Below are 23,679 nucleotides of genomic sequence, written 5' to 3'. Positions count from 1 at the left end.
ACCCCAGGACCCTGGGATCATGACCTGAGCCGAAGGCAGATGCTTAACAACTGAGCCACTCAAGTGCCCCCCACATTCCTTTTTTTTTTTTTTAAGATTTATTTTTGACAGAGAGAGTGTACAAGCAGGGGAAGCAGCAGGCAGAAAGGGAGAAGCAGGCTCCCCGCTCAGCATGGAGCCCTATGGCCTCCCACATTCTTAATTTCTTTATTATGCTGAAAGTCTTTCCCCATGTCCAACCAAAATCTATCTTCCTATAATTTCTACTCAGTAGTTCTGGTTTTGTCCTCTTGCAAGAGAACACAAGTTTTTCTCTTCACCTGCATGACAAGCATGCATATATTTGAAAAAAGTTTTCATGTTCTCCCTGCTAAACTTCTGTAGTTCTTCCCTCACGTTTGCCATGACATGACTTTTAGACCTTTCACCACAGTTGTTGTCATTCTTCACTGCATATACTCTGACTTTGCTCTTTAAAGGTGAGGCACAGAGTTGTCACACATACCGATCCTGCATTGATGTTTTGGGTAGCTCTGTTACATTCATGGTTCATTGAGAGCATAACAGCCTCTTCTCCACCTCCCACTATAGGCAGCCTGCTCCCTCCCCTACCCCAAAGGCAGCCTTTTTTTTTTTTTTAAAGATTTTATTTATTTATTTGACAGACCGCGCGAGAGAGGGAACACAAGCAGGGGGGAGTGGGATATGGAGAAGCAGGCCTCTCGCTGAGCAGGGAGCCTAATGCGGGGCTGGGGCTCGATCCCAGGGCCCTGGGATCATGACCTGAGCCGAAGGCAGACGCTTAACGATGGAGCCACCCAGGTGCCCTGAAAGGCAGCCTTTTAAATAAGAACTGCTGAACCAGGTCTCTACCATCTTGTATTAGTTTGATTTCTTTCATTGTGAATGCAAGCGTTTATATTTAATTCTGTGAAATTGTACTGTGTTGATTTTGGTAACTGTTGAGATCTTTTTTGCCATAGCAAATCTAAAAACATTGTATTTTCTGTCCTTCACAGTTTATAATTCCAAAGCTTGACAAGCAGGCTTTATATGTTTTCATTCTGTTTGGTAAAAGGGCTAAAAATGGTAGGTTTGAGAAGTAAGCTCTGTGTTACACCACTTTAAATCTTCAGCTGATGGAAATTTTGGGGGAATAGTTTTGATTATTCTTTCTGCTAAATTGGTGGAGGAACTATCTGGAAAGGGCAGTATCTTGGCTGTCAATGAGGGGAGGAGAGAGTCAAGGTTAAGGGTTGGCCATTGGGCAGTCAGTTACCCTAATAAGGGACCACTTGGCAGAAGTAAAACGACCTGGTGGCCGTAGAAGGGAAAGAGGGCATATTGCACAGCATGCTCCTGAGTTGAGGCCTCTGTTGACAGCTGTGTCAGCTGCCCTTTCTGTCCTATTTAAGGACTGATTTCTTTGAAGCCAGTGCAGGAAATGCCAGTGATTCAGCCTTGCAGATTTCTTCTGCCTTACTGCAGCTGAGGACTGGTTTATATGGTGAGGAGTAAAGACTGTGTATACTTTAGACATATTTATTTGATCACTTGGTGCCTTCCTGTGACTGGCCAGAGACACTTGTTTTGCAGGCTGTCAAGTTTTTGGTACCCTATGACAAGGTGGATGCAATGTGACCCTAGCTCTTGGTCCTTTGTGTGGGTAACAACTGTATTCTGCCCTGTAAGTGGGCATTTGTCAAGTGTCTCTGACTGCTGGATGGCCTCAGTGAAGGGCGAGGTAATAATAGCTTTTATTACCTACTTTTCTATCCTTTCTGTGGTGTGATGGTGTGAGTGTGAAGGAAACCTCTTGTTCTCTAAGAGTTTGCCACTGTACCCCTCATGAACTGTTGCAAAGTGGACCCTGTTTGGTTGCTGACCTCCAAAGCCCAGTTTCCTTAGGTAGTGAGCAAATAAGTAACGAGTACCTGTTTTATCTCTCAAAGAGCTGAGTATGTAAAGAAGTGTGTAATACAGGATTTTCCTCCTCACCAACTGTTCAAACCTACAGATACTTTATAGGAATAATAAATATTTATACACGCTTGTATAAGTTCAAACCTATTGATACTTTACAAGAAAAATATAACAAATACACTCTTCACCTGGATTCACCAATTGTGAACATTGTGTTGCATTTGCTCTCTGTCCTTCATTTTCTGATACACTTTTGACTGTTTCATGTGAACATCATGTTACTTCATCCTAAATATTTCAGCAGTGTTTCCTAAAAACAAGACTATCCTTCCTATATAACCACAATACAGTTAGCACTCAGGAAATTTAATATTGATTCAATACATCCAATGTACAGTACTTGTTCAGACTTCTCAAATTTTCCCAGTGATGTCTTTTATAGACTTTTTTCAAATCAGCCTTCATTGAAGGATTGCGCTTACATTTAGTTGCCATGATTTTGTCATGCCCCTTGAACAATTCTCTAATCTCTTAATCTTGAATTTTTTTTTTCTACCATAGTATTGACATTCTTGAAGAATTTAGTTTAGATTTTTGCAGAATTTTTTTTTTTAAGATTTTATTTATCTGAGAGAGAGAATCCAAAGCCGACTCCACACTGAGTGCAGAGCCCAAGGCTGGGCTTGATCCCCCAACTGTGAGATCATGACCTGAGCCAAAACCAAGAGTCAGATGTTTAACCAACTGAGCCACCCAGGTGCCCCCAGAATATTTCTTAATTTGGATTTGTAGGATTGTTTTCTCCTGATTAGATTCAGGTTAAACATTTTTAGCAGAACTATATAGGTTAATACAGTAGTGTGATTAGTGAAGCTAGAGAACACATGGACTCAGTATTCAGTTTTGCATGACCATATATAATTTGGCACACAATCGTGTTGTCTAGTCTGTAAGCCCAATAGGAATTAAGAGGGAACTCAGTAGGCCCTGGAATAACTAGGAAAGACTTTGGCAGGAACATGGATAAAATTTGAGCTAGTTGGAGTATGGTTAGATAAGCTATTTGGGTTTCCCATCCCACTATTAAGGTTGTGTATCATGAAAAATGAATTTCCTCTTCAGAGTTCATTTATGTATTTTTTACTTTTTATTTTTTTAAAGATCTTATTTATGGGCACCTGGGTGGCTCAGTCATTAGGCGTCTGCCTTTGGCTCAGGTCATGGTCCCAGGGTCCTGGGATCGAGCCTCACATCGGGCTCCTTGCTTGGCGGGGAGCCTGCTTCTCCCTCTCCCGCTCCCCCTGCTTGTGTTCTCTCCTTCTCTCTGTCAAATAAGTAAATAAAATCTTTAAAAAAAAGATTTTATTTATTTGAGAGAGAGAGAGAGAGAACACAAGCAGAGGGAGCAGTAGAGGGAGAAGCAGGCTCCCTGCTGAGCAAGGAGCCCGATGCGGGACTCAATCACAGGACGCTGGGATCACGACCTGAGCCGAAGGCAGCCGCTTTACCAGCTGAGCCACCCAGGCGCCCCTTTATGTATTTTTTAAAGATTTTACTTATTTTAGCGAGAGAGATTGAGAGTGCAAGTGGGGGGAGGGACAGAGGGAGCAAGAGAGGGAATCCCAAGCTGACTCCGTGCTGAGCATGGAGCCTGATGTGGGGCTCAGTTTCACGACCCTGAGATCATGACCTGAGCCAAAATCAAGAGTCAGATGTTTAACCGACTAAGCCCCACAGGCACCCCTCCTCTTCAGAGTTTAGAGCTCTGTATCTTTTCTGATGTTTGTACTACTGGGAATCCTAATACTTTAGAGCTCTTGCTTTGGATTCAGAGATGATGCCCAGCATTTTGCCAGCTGCATAACCTTGGGAAAGTTTCTTCACTTGCAAGCTAGAAAGAGTATTAATAATTATTTAAGAGGTTATTGTAATGCTGAAGGTGAAGTATTGCATAAATATTTGAATTAAAATCTTTGAATGCCTTTAGGTGGGGACAACACTTTGGGTTTTACCATATGCTCCACTGGAGAATCCATTTCTTTTACCTGCCTTACTCCTGAAGGTATTTGAATTTACCGCTGCTGGATAACTGAAGGCATGGAAATGAGAGAGGCTCATGCAGAGAGAAGTGGAAAGACTGGCTTGATCAGTTCAGAGTGTACACTGGAATAGTGGGAAATAAGGTTGAATAAATGACTTAAAGGCCATATAATGGAGGATTTCGAAAATTAAGCCAGATAATTTAGGTATGATGCTTTAGGCAGAAGAAAGCCATGGAAGGTTTTTGAGTAGGAGAAACACACTTGGGAATGAACGTGGTATGGAGCCTCCTGAGGAAGGACCTTTCCTGGTTTGGAGACCAGAATCCTAATAGGGCAGGGCCTTCCCAGTGCTGACCAAAGTGGGTGGGGGTGTGGTGTGGTATGGTTTGGCAATCTTGCCACAGGAGGCCAGAATTTCTGCCCCAGTGACTCTTCCTGCTCTGCGACTGACTCACCCCATTGACCTAGGTTGCGTGGCTTCCCTTCCGTTGCTGTCTGATCTACGGAACGCTGGAGCTGCCCAGAATGATATGAAGCTGAGCTGACCAACAGTGGGTGGGATGGGAGAATGAACAAGCATTCCTGTCCCTTTTCCCCTTCCCTGGGTAGATGCTAATTCTAAGCCAGACTGCGAGGGATCTCTTTGTCCAGGTCTGAGGAAGCTGTCCACCAGGAAGTAAGTTCAGGATGGTTCCTGCCCTCTCTGGTTTTTCATAGATCAGCTTTTTCCTGAACAGAAGCTTTACTGTTTTCTTTTTTCCTGATTCATGTTCTTCATAGTAACTTACTTTCAGTTAACTTGAGGCACATGGGTTACTGCAGGAGGCATAGTAACTTTCTTTCGGTTAACTTGAGGCACATGGGGTACTGCAGGAAGACAGGTTTAATAGATATATTCTTATTGTGTGTATGTGTGTGTGGGGGGGTGTCCAGAGGTTTCAGTGATCCCTGATCTGAGGTAGATTATCCAGAACTTTTGTGAGCTACATACTAAACAATGGCTCATACCCATAGGGGTGATTACAGAGAGATATCCTGGTCTTAAGCCATCATTTCTCATCTACTGGGTTTCAGAACCATTGTGGTGTACTTTAGTGTCCCAAGTTATTTTCTTTCCCTTTGAAAGACAGCAGTGAGGAATACAGAAGGGGGAGGGGTATGGATTAGGATATGTTTGTGGATTATGCTAAAAGTCAGGGTGACTAGGTTTCTAGTCCTGACTGTTGCTAACCAGCTGTGTGACTAGAGACAAATTGCCTAACCTCAATGGACTGAGTGTTCTCATATGTAAAAATGAACAGTTTGGATTATATGATCCGGAAGATTTCTTTCAGGGTCAAAATTTATGATTATATAATGTGATTGTAAAGTAATATATGTGACATATATTGCACATATCTTGTCCCCTTAGTTGTAGTTGTGGGACACTTAATATTTGTAAGTTTGTCCTCAAAGTAATTGTGTTCTCAGCCTTTGTATTTATTCTGGTGATGCTGCCAATGCTCAGAATATTTTTGGCTTCTAAGCCAATCTTTTGAATATCCTCAGAAGTAGCAAATCGTCACTCTTGCGTGGTGGATTCAGTTTTTGAAAACAGCTAAAAGATACTGGGAGCCAGAGAGTGAAGCAAGGCAGTGCATTTTTTGGTGAAGAATGACATGTAAACAGTAAGACTTAATTTATGTGTGTGTGTCTCACATGGAGTAGACTTTGAAGGCAGTTTCCAATGGAGTGTTTCATAAATGTTTTGAGTGATAGTAATATTGTTAGAATAAGTAAATAACTTCCTACAGGGTCTATTTTGACTGCAGTTTTCATTTGATTTAATAAGATTGGAGGCGCCTAGGTGGCTCAGTTGTTAAGTGTCTGCCCTCGGCTCAGGTCATGATCCCAGGGTGCTGGGATCGAGCCCCACATTGGGCTCCCTGCTCCATGGGAAGCCTGCTTCTCCCACTCCCCCTGCTTGTCCTCCCTCTCTCACTGTGTCTCTCTGTGTCCAATAAATAAATAAAATCTTTAAAAAAAAAAAAGATTGGAAATGTTTATGTATTTTTAATTTAAAAAAATTTTTTTTAATTTTTATTTATTTGACAGAGAGCGAGAGCAGGAACGCAAGCAGGCGGAGTGGGAGAGGGAGAAGCAAGCTTCCCACGGAGCAGGGAGCCCGATGATGGGCTTGATGCAGGGCTCGATCCCAGGACCCTGGGATCATGACCTGAGCCAAAGGCACATGCTTAACAACTGAGCCACCCAGGCGCCCCTGGAAATGTTTGTTTAAAAAGGTGCCACTTCTTTATACTCACTGTGCTTATTTGCTTTCTTCTAAGCCATGGTGACTAGATAGTGTGAGAAAATTTGCCTTTCTCCTGGTAGTCCTCCCAAATCACAAATGTAATTTGAGGACCAAAAAGGATTGGAACACGCTGCTGTAGGACACTGCAGCTGAGGGGGTGTTTGCAGTCCCATCTCCAGAAGACTCAGGCACAGGTCCTTCTGGCTGCAGCACCCACTGCGCACCAGCATGCCAGAGCCCATCATATGGTGTGGCCAACGCAGACAGTTTGGTAGCTCCAGTCTTTTTGTGGGAAAAATGATATATCGAGTCACTTCATTAATTTTTTTTTTTTTTTTTTTGTCAGCAGTTGGGTTTGAGAAAGGGTGAGGATGGGCAGGGAGATGGGAAGAGGGAAAGCAGAGAGCCTATCTTGAATGCATTTGAAATAGGCTGATTGGTGTACCCTGGAATCTGTTCCTGGAAATGGGGTGGTCTTGTTGATAACTAGTCAGTAAAATAAGGTATTCGGCAGTGTGGTCAAAAGATTCTGTCGCTAAGTCACTATATGATCGTTTGCAATTCTTTCTTACTCTAGGTCTTGTTTTCCTGATTTTAATATTGAGAAAGTTCCATACTAAGAGTTCTAGATCTGAAAACAGGTAGGCCTAAGGAGATTTGAGGTGGGAAAATATCTGCTTGTAAATTCTTGACTATTAGATTAGGGGGTAGGAGTGGAATTCCTTTTTAGCCCCTAAGTTGTAGTGATTTTGCTTTCTACGTGCAGTCACGGCCGAGTGATCAAACATGAAGTAGCTGTTTAATGGGAAGCAGGCACTAGGAGCTTTCTCCTGAAAAACAATCACAGGACATGCTGGTCCTGAGAGAAGTCATTCCCTGGTAGGACCTATTGTTTGAAGGAGTTGGAGGTGAATTTCATCAAGATGGACAGTGTGGATATTGTGATTTAGGAGATTTAGAGACTTTGTTCCCTACTGTGGTTAATTTCAAGTCTTTCTTTAAAGGGATTCTCTTAATGATTGATGCAGTGCGACTCATTTAGAGAAAAAGCCCCAGGTAACCACAATTAGAAGTTAAATGGCCAAGAGCAGAGCCAGTTGCTGGAGAGAAAGTGGCCTAATCAGTTGCTTTTTGACACTTAGATCCTATAGTGGCCCCAAGGAGAGAATAGGCTGCTTGGTGAGCTCACTAGGCACTAGGCTGGAAGATTTGGGCTCCAAACAGAGGAGGAGGTGACCCGTAGAATCCACACCTCTTAATCTCCCAATTCCTCTTCTTTCCCTCAGTGCCCTTTAGTTTTAATTAGGATTGTGTAAACACAGTCAGCTTGCCAGTCCCCTTAAAGTGGCAGGCCCATGACGTTTTCTGTTGGTCACTTTAAATTAGAGGGATTGTCCTCCTTTGACACTTTGGCTTCGCTGGCTGCCTCACTGAAGTAATTCATTAGATTAGGGCCAGTTGGCTGTCATTCAGTCAGGCAACATTATTTAGTACCTACTGTGTGCAAGCATTATACTGAGATGCAGCTGGTAGGTGAATGAGAGGGCTTCTGCTCTCCAGAAGCTTAGTCAAGTGAAACATATTTGTAGCTAGTGTAGACCCAAAGAGGAATGGAATAAAGTGTGTAGAGGAACAAGTAATATTGGGAACACGTAGAGGGGAGAACAGTTGTTTTTGAATTGGGAGAACAAGGAGAGCTTCTGAAGAGAGAAGGCATTTGAACCAGGTTATAAAAGGTGAATTAAGCGTTCAGTAGGTTTAGAAGAAAGAGCATTTTGGAGGAGGTCACAGCATGTTTGGGAAAAGCACAGAGCATGTTTTAGAAAAGTATTCCTGAGATAGAGAATATCTTAGAGGTATGAGCTGGAGATAGGCCGGAAAGGAAGTTTGATGGTTAGCTCCTAAAGAACTTTTAAGTGTCATGTTAAGGGATATGGATTTTATTCTGCATGGAGTTAGCTGTTGAATTTTTTTTTAAGTTTATTTTTTTTTTTAGTAATCTCTGCACCCAACATAGTGCTCGAACTCACAACCCAGAGATCAAGTTACAAGCTCCTCTGACTAAGCCAGCCAGACACACCCTGAATTTTTTTTTTTTTTTAAAGATTTATTTATGAGAGAGAAGGAGAGCGAGCACTGCAGGAGCTGGGGGAGGGGCAGAGGGACAGGGAGAAACAGATTCCCTGCTGAACAGGGAGCCCTATGCAGGGCTCCATTCCAGGACCCTGGCATCATGACCCAAGCCGAAGGCAGCCGCTCAACTGACTGAGCCACCTAGGCTCCCTGTTTTGTTTTGTTTTTTTTTTAACTAGGTTCCAGGCCCAGCGTCCAGCCCAACGCAAGGCTTGAACTCATGACCCTGAGATCAAGACCTGAGCTGAGATCAAGAGTCAGATGCTTAACCAACTGAGCCACCCAGGCGCCTGGCCCCCTGAATGTTTTTGATGTGAGGAATAATATGATCCAACCCATGTTACTTAGGTCTTAGTCTGTTTTCTTTCCTTTTTTTTTTTTTAATTTATTTATTAGAGAGAGAGCGAGTGCACACTTGCGTAGTGGGGAGGGGCAGAAGTAGAGAGAATCTTAAACAGACTCTGCACTGAGCTTGGGCTCCTTGCATGGCTCGATCCCAGGACCCTGATCCCAAGATCAGGGCCTGATCCGAAACCAAGAGTCGGACGCTTAACCAACTGTGCCACCCAGGCGCCCCGATCTGTTTTCTTTAAGTGTAAGGTCTTAGATTTAAGGGTTGAGAAGGTGATGGTCCTGGGTCTTAGAGTATAAGGTTTGTCAGGTGTCTCAATATAACTTGATTCCTCAGTTACATTTACTAAAGCATCTCCAAAAACAAGAAGGCAGGAAATGATCAGCATTGTCCCTTTAGATTGAGCTTCTCTACACCCCAAAGATGAAGGTTTTCTTAGGCGTATACCTTATGCAGTCTTCTTGCTAATGGGTTGCTTACTTCTGCTAATTCTGTATATAGTCCTATACAAATTTCTCACAAAGGGTGGACTTTTGATTATACAGTAGAAACCGAAAATGTTTTTTGAATCTGATTGAGAAATAGTATATATTCATTGTAGGAAACAGGAAAAATACAGGAAAGGATAAAGAAGAAAACTAAATTATCCATAACCCCACTATCTGGAGAAAATCACTTATTCCCATTTTAGGATGTCTTTTCAATGTTTTGTACCTATGCATATTTCTGTTTTGCATAGTCCAAAGTCATATATTACCTATAATTTTGTATTCTCCTTCCCAGTTACCATTGTTTTCATTGTATAAATTCATATAAATTTAAAATATTGCTGAAACTATAAATATTGCTGTATATGCAGTATAATAATCTATCATAGAGGATTTTTATAGTGCTTTCAGTTTTTCTATTTTAAACAGCACTGTAATGCTTTTATACAAATTATAAAAGTGATATATATAACAAATAAGTCCCCTACACTTAACCCTTTATCCTAATCCTACTCTGCAGAGATAACCATTTTTTTTATTTTTATTTTTTTTAGATTTTATTTATTTGTCAGAGAGAGATAGCACAAGCACACAAGCAGGGGGAGGGACAGAGGGAGAAGCAGGCTCCTGCTGAGCAAGGAGCCCGATGCGGGACTTGATCCCAGGACTCTGGGATCATGACCTGAGCTGAAGGCAGACGCTTAACCGACTGAGCCATTCATGTGCCCCATCTAAATTTCATTTAAAATGAGCTTCACTGTCTAAAATAGCCACAGTCAGTTGGACAAACAATCTCCATTAAGAAACTGTTCTTTTGATGTTCAGTGTAAGTTATTGTTTTGTTTAGACCCAGGTAGTAAATATTTTAGGCTTTGCAGGCTGTGTAGTTGCAACTACAGTTGACCCTTGAACAACATGGGTTTGAACTGCATGGGTCCACTTATACAGGGATTTTTTTGATAAATACAGTACTGTAAATGTATTTTCTTTTATGATTTTCCTAGTAACATTTTCTTTTCTCTAGCTTTATTGTTCGGTTACGGTATTAATACATATAACTTAACAAGATAGATGTTAATCAGTTGTTTATGTTATCGATAAGGCCTCCAGTCAACGGTGGCTATTAATAGTTAAGTTTTTGGGGTGTCAGAAGTTCTGCGTCAATTTTCAGTTGTATAGGGTGGTGGGGGCGGCTTGGCACCCCTAATCTTTGCATTATTCAAGGGTCTACTCTGTTCACCTCTGCAGATCATAGTTTGTTGACCTTTGGATAGTGGGAAATATATTAGAATATAGTAGTCAGAAGGCCTGTCTGTTCAAAAACTATAGCATTTTTCTCAAGCTTTTTATTTATTTATTTTAAAGATATTTTTTATTTATTAGAGAGCATGAGAGTGCGCACCAGCAGGGGTAGGGGCAGAGGGAGAAGCAGACTCCCTGCTAAGCAGACACCCTGTTGTGGGGCTCCATCCCAGGACCCCAGGGTCATGACCTGAGCTGAAGGCAGACGCTTAATTGACTGAGCCACCCAGGCACCCCCAAAGCTTTTTAAAGTATGAGAAATCCATTATATACTAATATGGAAACGTGAAATAAATTTTTAAGTGAAAAAGGCAAGTTGCAAAACAAATCATACAGTATGATTACAGGTATGTAGACCAAACACACACTCTTTGTCTCTCTATTTACATACATGCATACACACATGCATGTATATACACATCTATGTATCTGTATATACACACACGTGTACGTGTGTGTATGCTTAGGAAAGGCTACAACAAACTTGTAACAGTAGTCACTCTGAGGAGGGGAGTGCCATTGGTGAATGTGGGTTAAGGTTTGGTGAATGGGGAGTTTTACATTTTACTCTCTGTATTTCTGTATTATAATATTTCATAGTGATAATGTATTCTTTCTCCTTCCTACTTGTTTGGATAGCTGGTGGGCCTATCTGCACTTGTCAGGGTCAGCAGTGTGACAAAGTAGGATTAATTCCACAAGCCATCTCTGCCCACATTGGTTGAGTGGGAAGCAGCTGCTGAGACCAGAACAAGGAGCACATGTATTGGGTGGGGGTGGGAGGGTGGGATGCGCAGGTGGCTGGGAGAGGGAGCCAAGATAGGCCAATTTTAATTTACCAACAGTAAGTATCACATGTCCTGTCTTGACATTCTCCAAGTTGCTTTGCCTTCCTTTATCACACTGGGCCCTGAGGAAAATTCTATGAGCTAGTAAGGCAGGGATGATAACAAGAAAGGAAGCAATCAAAACATTAGATGACTAGAAAGTGTGTATATAGAAATTTTTTTCTTTCATTTAAAAAGAAATATGCACAAAGATATGCATTACGGCATTGTTTGAAATGGTAGATTGAAAATAGCTTTGTCCATCAGTAGGAAAATACGTGAACACATTATGTTATATTCTTTATGTGGACTGTTATTATATAGCTTTTTAAAAGTATGAGTTAAAATCTTATTTACTGATACTTAGGGGGATGTTCATGATAAATTATTAAGTGAGAAAAACAAGTTGCAGAGCAATGTTGAAGTGTAAACCTAGTTTTTTAAAATGGAGAATAATAAAAAAATCCTTAAATATAAAAATATATTTGTAGTGGGGCGCCTGGGTGGCTCAGTCATTAGGCGTCTGCCTTCGGCTTAGGTCATGATCCCAGGGTCCTGGGATCGAGCCCTGCATCGGGCTCCCTGCTCCGCGGGAAGCCTGCTTCTCCCTCTCCCACTCCCCCTGCTTGTGTTTCCTCTTACGCTGTGTCTCTCTCTGTCAAATAAAATCTTTAAAAAAATTAAAAAAATATATATATTTGTAGTTATGTTTTGGGGGGCATGGAAAAATCTGTTAGCATATCTTATCTTGTGGGAGGGCCCAGAGGGGAACAAAAAGGGGCTGAGAGACTAGAAATTTTTTTAGTCTAACTTTATATTGCTTCATTGGTTTTAGAGAACAAGGAAAATAAACTTGGTCAAGCAAGAGGTGAAGTCTCCTCTATTTTCTCATCTTGATTGATTTTTAAGAGGTGCTTTTAATTTTTTTTAGTGAGTTAATGAAGCAGAGAATTATGAAAGTAAAAAATAGAGTTAACATGTAAATCTTCTCCTGGGTTTAGGGGGAGGTATCTGGGTAGTGGAAAGAGTCCCAGGAATCAGGGAACCAGCTTTGTAGTTCTCAACTTCCTGGTGTGTGAGCTTCAATCTAATAAGGTCACTTAACAACTGTTAAGCAGGGCCCCACTCTCTCCATCTCTATAATTGAAGAGCTTGTACCAGAGACTTACCTCCAAGGTCCTTTCTAGCCCTAATGCTCCAGGATCTATGATCCCACAGTTGAACTACCTTTTGAGATTAGAACATTGTATTTTATTTATTTTTAAATGCTTTGTTGCTGTTTTGTTTTTACATTTTAACACTCTGAAATTAGGATGCATTTATAATTGGTGGCATCTTTCAATTCATTGGCTATTTTTTCACACTTTTATTGTCCCTGAAATTGAGATATCTTACTATTGATAGTACAGGATAGTTGCACTTTTCAGATGCATTTTTTTTTCATTTAATAGTAAATGAATCTTGGTCCCTTCCTGGGCTTCCCTTGCTCCTGATTCCATCAGATTGCCTCACATCACCTAGACATTATGGGTAAGGACAAGTGGGTGAATATATTATTTGTGTGTGCAAGGATTTTGTGCATCCTTACTTAATTGGTAGGTGCCCTTTATGTACCTGCTTGAGAAGTAAATATATATGTAGCCCTGAGACATCCAGCTTTGCTCCTGAATTTTGATTAGTCTGTCTTAATTTTGCCTAGTGTTTGTTTGTTTTTTGAAGTGTAACATACAGGGGCGCCTGGGTGGCTCAGATGGTTAAGCCTCTGCCTTCGGCTCAGGTCATGATCCCGGGGTCCTGGGATCGAGCCCCGCATCGGGCTCCCTGCTCCGCGGGAAGCCTGCTTCTCCCCCCTCCTTCCTGCTCGAGCTCTCTCTCACTATCTCTGTCTCTCTCAAATAAATAAATAAAATATTTAAAAAAAAAAAGTGTAACATACATACAGAAAAATGTGTAAAGTGATGTACCTCATGAACACACCTGTGTCATTAGTGCTATTTCAAGAAACAGAACATTACCAGCATCCCATTAGCCCTTTCGAGTCATTATCCCCCCTGCTGTTTTCTTTTTAAATACAGCAAAAGTGTACATAGGGATGGTGACTCTTCTGGTTCCTAGGTGGGTGGGTGGCTCATGGTTATCTTGGGGTGAATCTGCTGGAAAGAGCTTCAGATTTGGAGCCAGAAGATCAGAGTTGCATTGTGGTCCTCTTGTTTTATAGTTTTGTGACCTTAGGCAAAGTACTTTTCTGAACTTCATTCCTCTTTGATAAAATGAAAGCAGTGTCTACCTTGCAGAGCTGTTGTGAGGATCATGTGAAATACTTTGTAGATGGGAAACACTGTCAGTGGTAAAAAGCCATATACAAATGCTAGGTGTTTTTAGTGAGGAAGGTAGAATCCCAGGCAAGAGATGATGAGACCCTGACATAAGGAGAGAAAATGAAGACGTTTTATCTCCAGATCCATTCTCTTAACCACCTTCCTTTTAAATTGACATCGGTGTGGTCACTGGCTTTCTGTTAAAATTTCCTCAAATAATATAAAGGTCCTAAAAGGAATCTCCAGAGCTTTGGAATTTCACTCAGAGTCTTTCCATCAATTCTCAACGTGGGTGCCCCCTGGAGCTGCGCAAGACAGAGGCTTTGGCAGAAGATTAACAAATTTCAATAGCAAATGTATACACCACCTCTTTATAGGCCTACTAAGCAAGCATGATCCTACCATAGACCCTCTTCTGATTATAGTCACACTGTCCCAAAAGTGACCCAAATCTATATCTTTAGCCCCAAATCATATTTTTCACCAGCTACTGGGTTTTTCTGATTGTATGTCCAATAGACACCTCATGTCTAAAACCAAACTTCAAATCACCTGCCATTATGGCATGATGGTTTAGATTATGAACTTTGGAGTGAGACAGACCTGGGTTTGAATCTTAATTCTGCTACTTGTTAGCCTCATGATTTTGGACAGGTTGCTCAACATCTTGAAACTTCTATGAAAGAGGGTATCAGTAGCACTTGCCTGATAGGGTTGGTACTAGTGCTCAATGATTGAAGTTATTACTTTTACATTCTTTTTGTTTGTTTTTGGCACACATGATATTCATTCAAGCTAGGAAATTAGAGGTGCTTCTAGAATTTTCCTTTTCTCATTCTTCACTTACAATTGATTATCAGGGCCTGTCATAAGTAGTTCTCAAACTGTTGCTTCCTCTTTTTTAAATCACTGCTTTATTTCAGGCATATATCCCTACTTGCTTGGAACAAGTAATGGTTTTGCACTGCATTCTGCAAAGCTTAATAGAATTACAGAACAACAACAAAAAAGTTAATTAAAAAGAAAAAGAATTATAGGGGTGCCTGGGTGGCTCAGTCGTTAAGCGTCTGCCTTCAGCTCAGGTCATGATCCCAGGGTCCTGGGATCCAGCCCCGCATCGGGCTCCCTGCTCAGCGGGAAGCCTGCTTCCCCTTTCACACTCTCCTTGCTTGTATTCCCTCTCTTGCTGTCTTTCTGTCAAAGACGTAAATCTTTTTTTAAAAAAAGAAAAGAATTACAGAACAGACTTAGGAATCAGGTGGAAGCGGGGGAGGGGGACAGGGCTCCAAACATCCTTTACTTCAAACCATCTACTTTTATCTGTATCTTGGGTTCTATATGAAGAGTGAGTCTGAAGAGGATTCACTTTTAAAATATAATTTGAAACCTTTCATTCATTTAAGAAGTATTTATCAGGCACCTTCTATGTACCAGGCATTGTGCTAATTTCTAAGAATTCAATGGTGAGCACACAGTCTGTGATTTCATGGAACATATGATACTAGGAGAAAAATTAATGAAATACAAAAAGGCATAATTAGAAACTGAGAGCTGTGAAGGAAAGGACTCTGGTGCTATGCATAGTAGGAACTTGACCTAGTATGGAACTGGGAACTAGGTGGTTAGGGAGAGTTTACATGAGGAAGTAACATTTGTTGAGCTGAGGTATGAAGGATAAGTTAGAATTAACTAGATGAAGAGGTAAGAAAAGAAAGCTTTGGGTAGAAGGAAGAGCAAGGACAACACTAAACCACATGTGGATATAACCTCCTCCTAATAACCTTTCAGCCTCTAACAGCTAGCATTTAAGATTTGTAAAGATTTACAATGACCCTCTGAGAAAGTACTGTTACTATTCACATTTTATAGATGGGGAAGCTGGGGACACAGGTTAAATAACCCGCTCAAGGTTGCACAGCTAGTAAGCTATAGAGCCAGGATTTTAATTAGGCAGTCTAACTGCAGACCCCATGCTCTTAGCCATTGTGCTGTATTGCCTTCCTCTTGTTTCTTACCATTCTAGCCTGTACGTCATACAGACTGGAACATAGGTCTGATCTATGTTCCTCCCCTTTACTCCCTCCCTTTAGAAACCTTGATTGTTTCCTATCACCTACAGGATAAAATCTGAATTCCTTAGTATGATGTAAGTGCCTCACAATTTAGTACTACTTATCCTCATCATCTGCTACACCTTCCTAAAACTGCATGCCATTGCTCAAATGTAATAAACTCTATCTTTGCATATGCTGTTCTCTTTGCCTAGAATGCTCTTTTTTACTTCTCTTTCGGTGAAACCCTACTCATCCTACTCACACTTTAAGTACTCAGCTTCAATGTTACTTCCTTGGTAAAGCTTTCCTAATCATCCATCCTGAGTTAATCAGACCCTCACATGTCCTCTAAAACAGTAAATTCTGTGTTCCTGGTCTGAAGTCTTTTCAGCAAAGCAGGAATCCTAGGTCTTTTCCTTACCACACCCCGTTCCTAAGAACTTTGGGTCTACCTCCACGATGCCTTTCAAGTAACACCGTTCTTTGGTCCTACTGCCACTGCAGTTACCACCTCACTCTGTTCTGCCTCTGGACTCGATGTTGTGCCAGATTCATCTTTTGAAAAAGCACAAGTAAGCCGTTCTGCTCAGGACACTGCTTTTCTGGTGTGCTTCCGACAAGTCACTGTTAGTCTCCACTAGACTTCCCAGTGTTCTCTCACCTTCCTTTTAGCACTGCCCAAGTCTGTGTTCTTTGGCCTTGTATTAAGGTGAGTTATAGGTATGTTTCTTTCTCCACAGGATTGTAAGCCTGTTTTTTTTTTTTTTTAAGTTTTTATTTATTTATTTGACAGAGAGAGAGTGAGAGCAGGAACACAAGCAGGGGGAGTGGGAGAGGGAGAAGCAGGCTTCCCGCTGAGCAGGGAGCCCAATGTGGGTCTCGACCCCAGGCCCCTGAGATCATGACCTGAGCCGAAGACAGACGCTTAACGACTGAGCCACCCAGGTGCCCTGTAAGCCTGTTTAATTTAGGTTTGAGTCTCCAATATAGTATCTTCAGGTGTTTATTTCATGTTTATGGTTGAATGTCCCTGGTTAAATTTCATTAATTCCAAGTAAAGAGTAACCCATCTTATATATTTTGAAGAATCTGTATTGCAAATAGTGTTTTGGTTTTTTAAAGATTCGGTCCTAAAGGGAGGGAAATTTCAGCTTTAGGAAAATTGCCTGTGAGGAACTCTTCATACTTCTCAGTGATGCCAGATATATGGGATGTTATTTTATCTAATGCTGTTAAAGTTACTTAGCGTCTTTAAAAATGGAGAAAATGACACCTGCCTTACCCACACCACAAATTAGTTGTAGCAGAAACCCTTTGAACAAGGAATGTGTAAGTGCTTTGTGCACAAAAAGGACTATACTGATAAGACAGGTATAGGTTGTAGTTGAGGTGTGCTGGAAAGAGCCCTGGATTTAGAAGACTTGAGTTCTGGCTCTGCAGTCCTGTAGGTTGACCTTGAAGCAGGCATTTTCTTCTAGTCTTTTAGTCTGTAAAATTGGAATGAACATGCTTGCCTCTTAGGGTTCTTCAGGAGGGATTAATTGAGATGTGAGAAGTAGCCTTCCTTAAATTCTTGAAGTCTGTTAAAATGTTAGGTTTGGGGGTACCTGGTGGCTCAGCTGGTTAAGTGTCTGCTCAGGTCATGAACCCGGGGTCCTGGGATCAAGCCCCTCATCGGGCTCCCTGCTCGGCAGGGAGCCTGTTTCTCCCTCTCTCTCTCTCCCTCTGTCACTTCCCCTCCCCCCCCAGCTTGTGCTCTCTTGCCATCTCTCACTCATGCTCTCAAATCAAAATCTTAAAAAAAAAAAAAGGTTTGTTGTCTGTTTTTTTTAATCATGGCCACATTAAATACATTCCCATTTATTTTATTAGTTAGCATATTAACAAATTTGGTTTTTGAGGCAGTCTAGCATCCTATTTAGAAATCCAGCCCTTATTAATATTTGTGTTTGTTCATTTCTTTCGGAAGTTAAAGGCATCACATTGTGTGTGATAGGAGAAGTGGATTTGGAACCAGAAAGACCGGGGATTCAGTGCTGTGTAGGAGGTAGAGACAGAAGATAAAGCAGAGGGCATGGGGAGAGAGGGAGAGATGGGAGGGTGAGAGAGGAAGAGAGAAGAGAGAGGTGTCATCTGGGTTTTTTAGCTACTTAAAGTCTGTTTGAAACAAACCAGATCCTGGGCAGAATCCTTATTCTCTAAAGCTTATGTTCTGAAGTCACAAGTTGTCTCAAATCAGCAGACCTTGCTCAGACATAGAGATAAATTGTAAATTTCCATCTCGGGCAGAAGATAGCAAATCTTGGGCGCTTGGGTGGCTCAGTTGGTTAAGCGACTGCCTTCAGCTCAGGTCATGATCCCGGGGTCCTGGGATCGAGTCCCACATCGGGCTCCCCCTGCTCTGCGGGGAGCCTACTTCTCCCTCTGCCTCTGCCTGCCACTCCCCTGCTTGTGCTGTCTCTCTCTCTCTGTCAAATAAATAAATAAAATCTTAAAAAAAAAAAAGATAGCAAATCTTCAGCCTAGTTGTCACAAGTGTTCTAGCATGAATGTAGGGTGGGTGACTAGAAGACCATTAAGGTCTCTTTCGACTTTGAGATTCTGTGATTTGTTGACCAGGTATAGAAAGCTGCTTTTATTTAGGTGTGTTTTTTTTTCCCATTTTTAAAAATTAGGCTTTTAAGACCAATGTAATTATAAATTGCACTCTTCTCTGTGGCTTTTATTTATGAAAGCTTGTTAATGCCTTGACTATAGTTCCAAATACCTTTCATTGTGCCCCATGCACAGTTGGTACTACCAGTTTCCAAGGACCACCTCCTGTCATCAGGATTAATGAAGCATCCACCTGTGCCTTGCTTTGGAGATGGGACCCAGTAGGGTAACAAACAAAAATGCTTGTTTCTAGGGGATTTGCTTTTTTCTTTTTTCCCCCCTGGAAAGGAGGAAGATCTAACTGGTGAAGTTTTGACTAGATTCTGAGGAGATTAGTTCTGTGGCAAAGATTTTTGTTGTTATTGTTGAGAATGGTATCCTGGAGAAAGAATCATGGGAAATTTTGGAGGTGCTTTAGATATGATCTATCCAATGCCAATACCCTTCTTTTACTGAGACCCAAGCTAGGGCAAGTGACTTGCCTGAAGCCATAAATTCAGTAGGTGATGGATTCAGAACTTACCTTCAGGGGCTTCCAACACCAAATCTAGGGTGTTTGTTTGTTTGTTTGTTTGTTTGTTACCATTGGTGTGTGGCTGTCTCTAAGAGTAGTTGCAAATATTTACATTGAAACTGTTCCTCCTTCAGTTTCTTTTACCTTTCTCATCATCAGTTCTGTGTGCGCAAACATTGTGCTAGATATATTGCCTGTAGGGACAGATCCGTTTACTCCTCTGTGACAATGAAACAGGGTGAACAGGTTCTTAGGTGTTTTGTAGAAAGACTTTCTTGAGGGAGAACTGAATAGGGCCTCTTGGATGTTATAATGAATCCTCTCTGGGTTTTGATTTGCCCTCTGCTTTTCTCCCCAGGAAGCTGCAGGCTTACCAACACTGCCTCATTACTCAGCACTACCCTCTGGAGAGGGAGAATGAGGCCTGGTAAGTAAGCTGGAGGTCCGGGTTCTGAAACAGCAGTCCTTCCCTCCAGCCAATGGAGTTTCTTCCAGTCTTCTTTCTCCATGGCTTCTCACCCTTGAGATATGTCCACTGTCCCTTCCAGTAGAAAATTCTTCTATGCTCGCCTCTTCAGAGTTTTGGTCCTTTAATGTTTCTAAAGCTGTTGTATCTTCAGAAAAAAAATTCTTTAGTGGTAACTTTTAAAATTAGAACTGTTTGTTTGGATTAAAAAGTTGATTCTTATGAGGAAGTACAGAGGAACAGGGTTTCTTTGAGCCACTGAGAATGTGCTAGCTTTTATTTATTCATTTGATGGTTGTTTATTTAAGAGCAGTAGAGAATAATGTAGAGACCACATAGACAAGTCACTACCTATGTGACTAAGTCACTTAATTCCTGAGACTCAGATTTTCTCATCTTTAAGATAGAAATAAAGCCTACGTAGTTGAGAGGACTAGATGAAAATGACCATGTAAGAGGATGGTCTCTGGAGAGACCCAGCTGGACTCCAATTTTGGCTCCAACACTTACTAGCTGTGTGGACTTAGGCAAGTTATTTAATCTTTCTCAATTTCCTTTTCTGTAAAATAGAGATGGATAATCATAGTATTTGTTATCGTGTCATTGGGTTATTGTGAGGACTAAGCAAAAAAGTGTTTAGCACAGTGCCTGGTGCATACTAAGTGCTCATTAAATGTTAGCTATTAATTACAACAGTAGCAGCAACAGCAACAATAGTCTGTAGGTATTTATGATGCTAGGACATCAGGTGGCAGAGGAAAGACTAGAAGGCATCGCATAGGGCAGTGGATCTATAAGAGCATTTTCCCTACCAGCTTTCTTAGCGAGAGGGCCTATAGGGACTGAGAGGCTCTCATTGGGCCTACAGCTTCCTATAGTGAAAGCTTCCCTTTCAGCCTAGTAGGCTGAGGTGGGAGGTTCAGAGGGACTTCAGAAGACAGTGAGAAGACCAGTCTGGCAGGGTGGAGGGTTTGGGTAAGGGCATAAATAACTCTAGAAGGTAAAACTGGGGCTGGGTCCTGGAGGGCCTTGAAGGCCAGGTGAATTCTTTGTATTAGAACCACCCTACCCTGGGCCATCTCAGTGGAAATTGCTCTCTTTCAGTTTTTACTTCATACTTTTAAAAATGGTAATACACATTATTATATTTTTTAATGGCAATACTCATTAAAAGCTGTAACATCTACATTTTAAACAAAAATAGTAAAACAAACACCCATGCACAGGAGATGTAATATTACCAGACCCTTTGAAAACACCCTCTGTGCATCACCAACCCCTTCCAACCTCTGAGTGCTATCCTGAATCTTGTGTTAGTCATTTATTGTTTTCCTTCCTTCTTCTCTCCTTTCTTTTATTTATTTATTTTTTAAAGATTTTATTTATTTGACAGCGAGAGAGGGAACACAAGCAGAGGGAGTAGGAGAGGGAGAAGCAGGCTTCCCGCGGAGCAGGGAGCCCTATGCGGGGCTTGATCCCAGGACCCTTGGATTATGACCCAAGCCGAAGGCAGACGCTTAATGACTGAGCCACCCAGGTGCCCCCTCTCCTTTCTTTTAAAAATGGTTTTACCTATCCTGGTCTTTTGGGAACACAGAGCAGGGGCTTTGGATTCAGGCAGGAGCCGTGTGGCCTGCCCTTTGCCTAGCTAGGCCGGGAGGAGGCTTGGGGGAGTCCTGATGCTGCTACTGGAGGCGAGCGGCGGCCTTGTGGTGGGGGAAAGGGAGGCTGGAGAAACTGGCCACCACTGGCCCGGGCTTCGGCTTCGTGGGCAGCCGTGAAGAGCAGGCCCGGAAGCTTGGCAGTTTTGGCTGAGAGGTTCCAGGGGAGAGCTCATTCCTCTGCAGCTGCACAGCTGGAAGCTGTTGCCTGGAGTTTAGAGCCGAGGAAGGGGGTGGGAATCTCTTGTATTCTTTTGAGACACGGTATCAACTCTTTCAGGTGCTGGGGAGCTTCAGGGCTGACGCAGTGCCAGATGTAGCCAGGACAGTTTTAGCAGGCCTGCCTCCTATTTTCACCTCATACATTTCCTGGAGTGTTGATTATGCCAGTCATTAAATTATGTTTGCCACTTTGCTTTTCTGTAAAAGCTTTGGTTTTTGCTTTGGCTTGGCTTTCCTGGTCCTTCTTTGAATAAAGAACTTTCTACCAATAGCAGTTGCTAACCACAGACTGCAAGTGATACTGTGGGAAAGCTAAGGGCCTGGGAGAAGAAGCCGGGTGATGGGGGTCTCTGCAGCAATGGGCCTTGGTCTGACTCCCACCACTCACTCCAGTCATTCTCTGGTGCCCAGAGGGTTAAATTTGGAAACCTGCCATCCAGATGTATTTCAATGGAACAGATTCAAGGAGCCTTAGTGTGCTAGATACTGTGGGGGATCATAGAGAGAGACGGAACTGGTTATGCCCTTGACATTTACATTCTAGATGTGAGGACAAGACTTCCATGCTTATATAGTTAAGGCAGCACAAATGCTGAATGCAGAATGTAGACACATTTTTGTGATTACCAATGTAATACATGTTTATTTAGAATGAATTCAAATATAGAAGAAACATATAGTATAGAAACTCCCCCACAGTCTTAACTCCTCCCTTAGATAACCACTGATACCTGTTAAGGAATATTTGAGGAGTTGAAATTTGAGCTGGACCTTAAAGTAAAATTCAGAGAGGCAGCCTGATGGAAGGAGAGCAAGTATCCTGAGGATCCAAGCTCCCACTCCAGGGAGGAGCACCCCCACTAGCTTTCTTGACAAACAGCGAGCTTCTGCTTGGACACCTTGGTGACTAGGTGCCAAAATGCCCAGAACAGGAATTAACCTTTGTTAAGCACCACCTTGTGCCTTATGTGCTAGTCAGTGTGTTGGGCACCTTATAGATGTTACGGGATTAAGCCTCATTATAACCTTGTAAAATAGATATCTTTATTTTTGTTTTACAAATAGGGATACTGAGGTCCAGAGGTTACCTGCCACGGTCACACAGCAGTAAGTGGTGTAGAGTTGGGCCAGTCACTAGCTGTGTGATCTTGGGCAAATTATTTCATCTCTGTGGCTCAGTTTCCTCCTCTGTAGAGTTGAGTGGTAATAGTACCTGCTTCACCAAGGGAGTTTTTCAGATTAATGAGTTAATACACATTAGGTCAGCAGAACAGGGTGTGCGTGGCACATAATATGCACTCAGTAAGCAATAGCTGCTATTTATTATACCTTGTTTTCTCTCTTATTCTAATAAGAGAGATCTGTCTCATCTCCCCACTTCTATATATGGCCTTTCTGTCTGCCCAGCCATCCCCCACATTTTCCTCTCCTTTACAATTTCTCCCTCTGCTTCCAGCCATTCCCTGTCTTCATCATGTCTCATTCCTCATCTTTCCATTCTCTCTCATTTTCCCTTTTCGTGTCCTCATTACCTGCCTTTGGTTGTGGCAGCCTTCTGACCTGCCTCCCTGCTGGTAGTCTCTTTCTTTTATATACCAGAATAATTTCTGAAAATACAGTTCTCACTGTACCACATCTCTGTGTTAAAAACAAACAACAAAATAAACATTCAGATCTTTATTTGAGTTCAAGATTCACCAACTCCGACCTCACCTCACAACTTAAAGGTCTGTTCCAGACTACTTCCACAGTCTTCTCTGCTTTCCCTTCTTCCCCACTCTTCTATTTCTATCTGGGAAAATTTTACCTACATGTTTTAAGATCCACATTCAAATATCACTTCATTTTCTTAGTCTTTTTTTTTCTCCCGAGATTTTCTTAGTCTTTTTACCTACTTTCAACTAGTTGGAATTTTTATATCCTTTTGTGGGAGTTATCACATACTATTTGAAATACAGTTTTCAAGGCACATTTCTTATCTCCTGTGTAATTATAACCTAGCTAAGTGTAGAGGCTGGGTTTAATTCATCTTTGTATACTCCCTTTATGTCCTGTAGCGGTGCCTTGCACATAGTAGGTGCTTAATAAATATTGGTGGTCTAAGTAAAAGCTGGGGGGGGGGGCGGTCCTGATGACTGGTGGGTTTCTCTCCCAGTCGTTGTGAGAGTCACTGTTCAGTGGGTGGAAACGCTGTGGTTTTGTTTTCTCAGAGTCCGACATCTTTTCTTTTGGGCCATGGGGGAGAGGCAGAGCCTGTAGGCTCTGCCCTTGGGTCCCAGTGCCTGTGCCGGTGCAGGGGCTCCAGCCAGTGCCTTCCGTACTAGGTCCCATGCCTTGGCCCCTCGGCCCCTCCCCACAAATGCTCAGCGGAACAGGGGATTAGGTTCTGGCAGCACAGCTGGGATTTTGGCGGCCATTCCACAGCCGAC

The 23,679-nt window shown here is 42.1% G+C and overlaps 1 protein-coding gene across 4 annotated transcripts in view; it reads left to right on the top strand.

The window, feature by feature from the left end:
• NUMA1 (nuclear mitotic apparatus protein 1) overlaps positions 1–23,679 on the top strand; it is a 68,330-nt gene that overhangs the window by 5,559 nt on the left and 39,092 nt on the right. For 2 of the 4 annotated variants that reach the window (XM_081798762.1, XM_081798763.1), the window contains exon 2: positions 19,260–19,328. The exons of the other annotated variants lie outside the window; for them this stretch is intronic. The gene's annotated coding sequence lies outside the window, so the exon portion shown is untranslated. The remainder of the gene's footprint in view (positions 1–19,259; positions 19,329–23,679) is intronic. 4 annotated transcript variants of the gene reach the window in all.

This window comes from Leptonychotes weddellii, chromosome 11 (genome assembly GCF_054177405.1).
Source record: "Leptonychotes weddellii isolate Sample4059 chromosome 11, ASM5417740v2, whole genome shotgun sequence".
Taxonomy (NCBI): Eukaryota; Metazoa; Chordata; class Mammalia; order Carnivora; family Phocidae; genus Leptonychotes; species Leptonychotes weddellii.
Note: the sequence above shows the minus strand (reverse complement) of the source record. Positions and strands in the feature narration are given on the sequence as shown.